At 44.3% G+C, this 8,881-nt stretch overlaps 1 protein-coding gene across 1 annotated transcript in view; it reads left to right on the forward strand.

Moving 5' to 3' along the window:
• Window positions 1-8,881, forward strand: part of LOC102247166 (chromosome unknown open reading frame, human C16orf45) — a 97,826-nt gene that overhangs the window by 68,033 nt on the left and 20,912 nt on the right. The gene's annotated exons all lie outside the window — the stretch shown is intronic.

The following is an 8,881-nucleotide window of genomic DNA, read 5'->3' on the forward strand; positions in this document are numbered from 1 at the left end:
AAGGGAAGGGAAGGGAAGGGAAGGGAAGGGAAGGGAAGGGAGAATCTCAATAATGCATGTACAGTGGCTTGACTGCTTATTTCTGGACAATGCTGATTTGACTGGCAGCAGAGGTTGAGAAGTGCTTGTCCATATCACTTGATGGCCTCAATTGAGGGCTCAGCTTTTTGTTCTGTGCTTAGTCCAGAATCAGATAATGCTTGGCTGGGCCTCATTTCCACATTTCTTTTCAGATAAGAACCAGCTCTCTCTTAATATTTCTGGGACAGGATGTTCAAAGAGACATGGGAGGAGGGGAAAGATATGAATAATTTAGCAGAGTTGCCATGGTATTTTGGGTCTACGTAAGCATGCTGGCCCCTGTCACTCATTAAGACAATATCCTGATTCACATCTTTCACTTTATTTAGTTGGCTGCTCCTCATTGAGTGATCGGTTACATAGATCTTTTCTCCTGGAATTCTGGCCCACTCTTGGTCCTCTGTCTTCACTTCCCTAAAATCCTCAGGGGTTTCGAATCTGATAAGGTCAATCTAAGACACTCCTGGTTGAGTTCCACAAAGGAAGGGCCACCTGTTTTTTCATTACTAGATGTGCTGGTCTTTGACAGGGTTGCTTTCTGATAAAAAGAGAAACCTGCATGTGCTCCAGATTAGATTACACTTACATTTGAATTCTAGCTCTGCCATTTACTAGTACAGGCAGGCTGTGCAATCTCAGACAAATACCTTCACCTCTCTGAGCCTCAGTTGCCTCATCTGTCAAATGGGAAATGCATCCAATATTTCAATGGCTGGGTATGAGGAATAAAAGTGATCATGTATATTAAGCACCTGTCCAGTTCCTGCCATAATGTAAGTGTTCATTAAATGTTAATTTCCTTCAGGAAGAAATTGAGTTTGGAAATTAACAAATGCATTGGTAAGAGCAGACATTGTGCCCAGGCTCTTGATTTTTGGTAGTAGGTTATTTATTGTTGAAGAGGGGGCACAAGAGAAGGGAGGAGATGGGAGGGTGGAGTAAAGATCTCTCCCATGACAAGGATGTAAGACTGGGGAGGAAAAGGTTCAAAGGGCACCTGAGAGCTTTCTTGAAACATCTAAAGGATTGTCAAGTGGAAGAAGGAGTTTGTTCTTTTTATGTGGAACTAGAACCAATACACAGATACCACAGTGAATCAGATCCCTATCTCAGCATGAGAGAGGCCTTCCCAAATACTTAGAGCTATGAAAAGTTGAAATCTTGGGAATGAATTTTCATACCTGGGAATATTCAAGCATTTATTTATTCCTTCATTCATTCAACAAGCATCTATGGTAGAATTACCATAGATGTGCCAGCTCCAGGGAATGTAGCAATGAACAGTACAGAGGAGGGCTCTGCCCCATTGGAGTCCAGGTGAGGAGACAAAAGCTGGATGACTCCTGTGTGATTGATGGAAGCTTTAGATGGGTGGTGAGGTAAGAGAGCAGGTGCTGAGATACTATGGTCAATTCTTAAGGTTATCATCATTAGTATCTAACATTTCTTGAACACTTGCATGTGCCAGGTACAATGCTTAATTAAAAAAGGTTTTTATTGATTTCAGAGAGAGGAAGGGAGAGGGAGCGAGTGATAGAAACATCAGTGATGAAAGAGAATCATTGATTAGCTGCCTCCAGCACACTCCACACTGGGGACTGGGCCTGTAACCTGGGTATGTGCCCTGACGGGGAACCGAACCGGGACCTCCTGGTTCATGGGTCGATGCTCAACTACTGAGCCACACTGACTAGGCCAATGCTCATTTTTTATATGAATCTCCTGATTTCAACTTCATAGCAACCTGATGAGGCAGATACTATTGTGAGCCACATTTGACAGATGAGGAAATTGAGTTTTACAGATGAGAGACTTACCCAAGATTACCCAGCTAAGAACTAGTAGATCTGGGATTCTAGCTTCAGCAGCTGACCCCAGGGCCTGTATGTCCATCCAGTGCCAATCATTACTTCCCTACCCACTGCCCCTCCTTAGAGGTAGGAGTCCCTACCTCTCTCATGCTCTTCCTCCAGGCCAGAGCTGATTGGTCTAGATTGGTTCAGTCTGGGCCAACCAGAGTCTGTCTTCTAGGTTATAGAGAGACTGGGCCAGTTAGGTGATGGGAGATTTGCAAACCAAAGACTGTGGATGAGCAGAGAAAGCTGTCTTTGGAGGGAAGAAATAGCACAACTGCATCTGAGTATAAGATCTTCTCCAGACCCTTGGAGAGATGCCTCCCACCCGGGGGAAGGCACTGGGTGGGGAAATCCAAAATCCACCACGAAGATGTCTGTGAATTTCCACTAGGTTCATTCTCAGGTCTTCTCCGCTCCTACGCTTGGTTTCCTGGATTCTGTACCCCACTCCATGTGGGTATGAAACTCATATGCTTCACCAGTTTCCATAACAACAGAACAAAATAAAGCCCAATGCTAGTCCCACAGGTCATTTGAGGAGTCATGGAACTAAGGATCACAGAAAGGGATCGCATTGAGCTCTTCACAGCAAACCATTTTAAAGTCCACATTTGACATTCATGGCTAACGAGGTCCTTTTTACAACTCTGTACCAAGACAGCTCCTTTTTTCTTTGCCTTTTTCCACACACAAGGCCCAGTCTCGCCATCTTTCCTGCTTTCTCCTTTATGTCAGTCAGTTATGTTACTTCATTCCAAGTAAGACAGATTCCTCTCCCTGTCTCATGCAGAGCAGTTTCGCCCACTTCTAGGAAGCCATGGCACCAAAACATTCTTGAGCTCTCAGGAACACTCCCCCCGGTGTTTGTCAAAGTATGATTCCAAGCAAAAACCATTTCTTCCCCAAGATAAATTTGGATACCAGCTGTTAAGGTAATAACATTTACTTCCGTGTTCTTACACCTTTACTAAACTATCTTTTCATTAAGTGAGCTTGAGTAGATTTCTCTTCCTTTTAGTTTGTGCTGGGATGTTTTATCAAAAACGTAGCTAGGCTGAGAACTCTCTTTCCCAGAATCCCTATCCCTGCCTGGTCCAGGTTAAAGGTGGGCGATCTGGGAGGCAGAAGGGAAGCAGCAGTGTTTGCTCTTTAAGGGTCCCTGGTTAGATTGGAGGTAACCAGACCGAGAGGGCCACAGAGGTTCCAGCTTGTCCTCACTCTCTTCCAGCTCCCATCCGGCTTGTCTTCCTGACCACCAGGTCTGATGACCAACAGCCACCCCATATCTTCTAGAGACGGTTGGCAGACTAGGCACAGCCTCCCGTAGACCCGTCCACCTCCTCCCCCTCTGTAGCCTCACCTCTGTAGCTGCGAGGCCTGACTTGTCAGGGCATCTGGTTGATGCCTCCTCTGCTCCTCCCACGATTGTGGAAGGTCTAATTCCTTGCCCCCATAACTCATGGTTCTGCCACCTTGATAGAGAGAGCCCTGGCTGACAGCAGCCGGAAACTGGAGGCAGTGAAACGTCCACTTTTCACTAGGCTGCCAGTTCCCCCAAGACCACTGGTTCTTAATTTTGACTCTCCTGGAGTCAAGCAATCACACTGAAATCACCTGGGAAGTTTCAAAAGAAAACACTCATGCTTGGGTCTTACTCCCAGAGTCTTATTTAATTGTTCTAGGGTGTGGCCTCGCCACTGGGAGTTTTTAAAACAGTTGGGGTGATCCCCCCAACCCCCACTGCATAGACATCCCCTAACCTCTTCTCTGGGTGAAGTAGAAGAATCCTGGTGTCCATCAGCTGCTTACAAATGACTCATCTTATTTTCTTAACATTTTTTTCCTCGATGAAAATTGGCTTCAGACTAAAAGTATAAAAGCTGCCCTATGTTGGCCTGACTCCTTGCACAGCAATAGGTGCCTCTCCCTCCATTAGCTTAGGATTGTGATCAGAATCAGAATGAAATGTAAGTCTGTGGTCTCCTGTGGTGCATAAGAATTCCGATGCCATCTGTTGTCTTCATGATCACATCCGTCCTCGAAATCCATTGAAAAAGCCTTTAGTTGAACCTGATGGTATATTTACCAATAAAATTATGATAAGCTTTCAGCTTATAAACAGAATTGGAATTTATTCAGCAATGATTGCTTTCAATTCACTCCATTTCAACCTCTAAAAAACAACAAACAGTCTCCTTTTTAATCTTTACTTTTTAAAGCAATCAAGTGGGGAAGCCAAGAGTTGGGAGACATGGAATTTCTGAGCTTCTTCACTGAGGGGTTTTGGGATTAGAGTGTAATAATAAAGGTGGTTTCTAGAGCAGGATGTGCATAAATGTACTCCCAGCCCTATAACTGAATGACTGTGTAAACTCTAAGTCTCAGGTCCCTCGTCTGTACAACTGCTGTACTAACAGTTTACACTTTATAGAGTTGGAGTGAAGATTAAATGAAATAACACAGGGAAATAACTTAGTATAGAGCTTAGCCCTTTATAAGTTCCCCCTACATATTAGCTGTGAGAATTCTTGGGTGTCTGCAACCTATGAAAGAGTTTTGAAGCTAGAGTTTGAGCCAAGACAAATATTGTTCATTTACGGAATGAGATCTTGATTTCACTTTGAAAGCAACACTTTAGAAAATGCCTGAATAAACTGACATTTTGGTTTGGCATGAGGTTTCTCCAAATGAAGTTTGGTGAGTTGTTCCAAATCATGAAAAGGGAACTGTGGTTGTGGGTTCAATCCCTAATCAGGGCACATACAAGAATCAATCAATGAATGCATGCATAAATGGAAAACAAGCCTTTCTCTCTCTCTCTCTCTCTCTCTCTCTCTCTCTCTCTCTCTCTCCCTCCCTCCCTCCCTCCCTCCCTCCTAGCCTCCCTCTCAAATCAATCAACCAATAAAATAAAAAATAAAAGGGAACTCTGCACCCTCCTTCCACCTTGAACTTGTGATTATCTACTACTAGTCCATGTCTGCAAGTGCTCACGCTGCCTCTTAGGGCCACCATAACTGTCCTTGAGCGGTTCTGGGGGGAACTCCATCTGCTCCTAGAACAGCTTAGAGTAGGTCTGCTTCAGTCCCTGCAAGCTCTGGTGATTAAATTCAGGGAGCCTTGCCCAGGGCATCATTATCTGCCTGGAGGAATCAGCCCTCTGACCATCTGTTGTCTGTCATCACTCCGTTTGCTTTTCCTTTTGGTTACAACGGCCATCTTGAGGAACTTTCAGTTCCTCTCTGCTTGCTGCCCTGACATAGTTAACCAGAAACACTGTCGAGGGATTCATGTTGCGGTTGAAAGAGGATTAGACTTGGAGATGGGACCTGGTTGATATCTTGGCTGTGTGACCTTATGAGATTCAGTTGGTCCTGTTTTTCCTGAACTGGGGTGCACACTGGGATGATTTTAGGTAGTATTTGGGAAAACATTAATTAACTAATTTTCATGTCTTCTAAGGAAAAATATTGGTTTTCCATTTATGATGCTGTAAAAAGTTTTATATTAAAAATTTATATGGAAAGTGAGTCAATGAAAAGAAAAATAGTGAATAAGTAATAGTGGAGAGGGCATAAGATCTGGCAGATAGTTCCATATGCAAATGACTAATGATGGGGAAACACTTACTTAGCCACAATGAGCAAGGGGCAGGTGACTGTCACCTCTGGTGGGTGGTGGGAGGTAGTCAGCACAGCCAGAGGCAGCACAAACAGTGATCCAGGTTCAGGGCTTTGCCTATTTAAGAGTTGGTGTCCCGGCCAAGGTGCTTGCCAGCTGGGTGATCTTGGGCAAATTGCTTAACTTCTCTGAAACTCTTTTGTGTAGTGTTTTCTAACACCACCATCAGATGACAAAACTAAAACAATGTAGTAACAAGTATGATGTCCTTTATCCCAGGGAAAACAATCCATGGATTGGGGTAGTACAGTGTTTCACAGTTAGTGGAGCACTCTTCCTCCGGGGTCTCGGGCAAGAGTGAGTTTTACAGAGTGTTAGAAGAGGCAACATGGAAACAGGGCATGATAGGCTAGGAGGTTGGGGATCTCCTTCTAAGACTAGCAGATCCTATTTTCTCGGATGAACTAAGCTAGCCAAAGCTGAGTTAAGGATTGTGATTGGTGTACGTAGGTTTTCTCGATAGGTGTTTCCTGTAAGTACAGGCTGACTGAGGTTTAGATCTGTGACGTGGGCCAGGTCACTGGGGTGGCCCCCATTTGGTGTGTTCCAATATACAAATGAACTTTATCACTCCTTCTGACACCAAACGTGGTTTTCTTCTGACACTGAATACGTGTTGCTTTTCTACACCAATGCTCTGATTCATGACACCAACTGGATATCCAATAATTCAATTCAATTCTGACACTATCTACTTGGAGTTAGGGTCTGATCTTGCAAGTTTCAGGGCTCACTCCCACAAAACTGCCTTCAATTCAGATGCCAATTTCAAGTTCTGGGCCACCCACACTTCTGTCTAGCCAACTACTAATTCATGGGTTTCCATAATTTTAGTTTTTGTTCAGTAGAAAAGCTAGCCCTATGGTTTTATTGCCCTTGGGGCTGTTAACCAGTTTTCTAGCTAACCTGCCCTATAGATTGTAGAATTAAGTGAGATAGTACTAGGCCCAGTGCTCAAATGAATGCTTTTGTTGGTATCAGCATGGGAGAGAGAGATGGATGTGGGGGCAGGGAGGGAAGGTTTGGGAGAGGAGACATCCCACTGGCAGGAACTCAGCAGGTAGTGGAGAATGGAAGGCACAGAAGGGCCCAAATGCTGAGAGAGCTCAGAATAGAAACTGTATTGAGAGTAGCATGCCAAGCAGGATCACTTGAATTACAATCTTTAATTGGATTTCTCTGGGGGGTGACTCACTGCCTTTGATTGATACTATTGCCCTGTGACTCACTGCCTTTGATTGATACTATTGCCCTTGTGGGGCCTCTATCATAGGATTTGAAAATTTTCCACATGCACTTGTAGTCATGAGGCCTTGTTTCAATAAAAATCCAGGACTGTGTGTACTCCTCCTTGCCCGCCTGCCAGCTTGTCTTCCGTTCTTCATCACTTGCTTACTGCCATGTGTCAGGCATGGATGACAGCTCGAACCACAGAGGGAAGAGTCAAAGTCCCTTAAAGGGTACACAGTCTATTTAGGGAGAGACACAAGTGCCTAGATGATTATCAGGAGGCTGAGCTGTGGTATGGCCCCGGGGGCTGGGGCAGCATGAAGGCAGAGGAACTGATCCAGGCTGGGAGCAGCAGGAAGGCTCCGGAGTGGGTGCTGAGGTTGTCTTGAAAGATGCATAGGAGACAGAGATGTTCTGGGGTGGGAAAGGGAGTTGAAGGAAGCCAAGGCTTGAAGGATGCAGGTCAGGATTCACACAAGCATGCAGATGGGTTGCTAGCTTAAAGGTGAGCTCTGTGGCTAGAGATGAGGCCGACGAGACCAGGGCAAGGAGGGGCTTCTGTTGGGGCTGTAGTAACCCAAGACTGGCTGTGTTTGCCTCTGAGGAAAGGGTAGGAAATAGGCTCTGTGATCCATCTCCAGCATAGTCAACTTCGAATGGAAACGGTTACTGAATTTCCCCAGGGCAAACAGAATGTAGGGAGGAGGGAAGAGGATATAAGAACAAAGAACTGTGGGTGTGAGCCAGCATCATGGTGGAAACCCCCAAGGTGCCAGTCTCAACTAGACAGGAGGAGGTGGAGGCAACTAGAAAAGGCCTCAGCCCATTGGCCAATAGGAGACAATAAGACCTAGGTGACCTATGAGGAAACAGGTGATCCCAACGTACTCAGCCAATGAGGAACCGGAGGAGTGACGGGGTAAATGGGCTGTGCTCAGGGGCACATATTAAAAGTCTCGTTTTCACCATACTTCTGTCTCCGAGTCTGTTATTTGAATTCGGACAGGTGGATATTTCTCACAAAAGGGGTGGCCCATGGTAATTTAAAACAAAAAACTTTAGCCCTAACTGGTTTGGCTCAGTGGATAGAGCATCAGCCTGCAGACTGAAGGGTCCCAGGTTCGATTCCGGTCAAGGGCATGTAACTTGGTTGCGGACACATCCCCAGTAGGATGTGCAGGAGGCAGCTGATTGATGTTTCTCTTTCATTGATGTTTCTAACTCTCTATCCCTCTCCCTTCCTCTCTGTAAAAAAATCAATAAAATATATTAAAAACAAGACAAAAAATTTAAAAAATTATCCAGGTAATACATGCATATTATAAAAAAATTTTAAACACAGAGAGCAAATGAAGGAAATAAAAAATTTTTCACAATAATCACTGTAACATTTTGAATGGAGTCTTGCTATCTTTTTTTTCTATGTATATGTACTTTGCAAAATTGGATCAATATTTCTTAACCAGTTTTAAAAAATATCAATAACATCTCTTCTGCATATCATTTTAATGTGAAATTATGCGTACATACCATAATTTATTTAAGCATTCCCCTTCTATTGTTGGACATTTTGGTTGCTTCCAGCTTTTTGCTATTGCAAGCTCGGCTATATTGCACATAATCATAGCTAAATCTTTATGGTACCCTAATTATCTCCTTAGGATGAGATCCTAGAAATGGGAATCACTAAAGAGTTTAAATGTTTTCAAACCCCTCGACATATGTTTCCAAATTGTCTCCAATTTTCTACTCACATCACTTCACTGGCCATTTTTGTTAATTCTCCTTGGGGCTTTTCATTGCTGTTTTCTCAAACCCCCACATCTCTAGAAACTCATAGACAGAGGGCTCTCCAGTGGAAATGGAGGGGAATAAGGTAGGAGATTGGCCATTATTCTAACCACTCTGGCCTGTAGACTTCCCTCCTCCCCGAGCACAAAATAGGCCTCCTGGGCTAATGCCAGTTTAGAAAAGGAGGCTGATTTTTAAAGTCTGGCCTCCCTTTTGGCCTCCATCACCTGATAGGATTGCCA

The sequence above is a fragment of the Myotis brandtii genome, unplaced genomic scaffold (genome assembly GCF_000412655.1).
Source record: "Myotis brandtii unplaced genomic scaffold, ASM41265v1 scaffold363, whole genome shotgun sequence".
Lineage (NCBI taxonomy): Eukaryota > Metazoa > Chordata > Mammalia > Chiroptera > Vespertilionidae > Myotis > Myotis brandtii.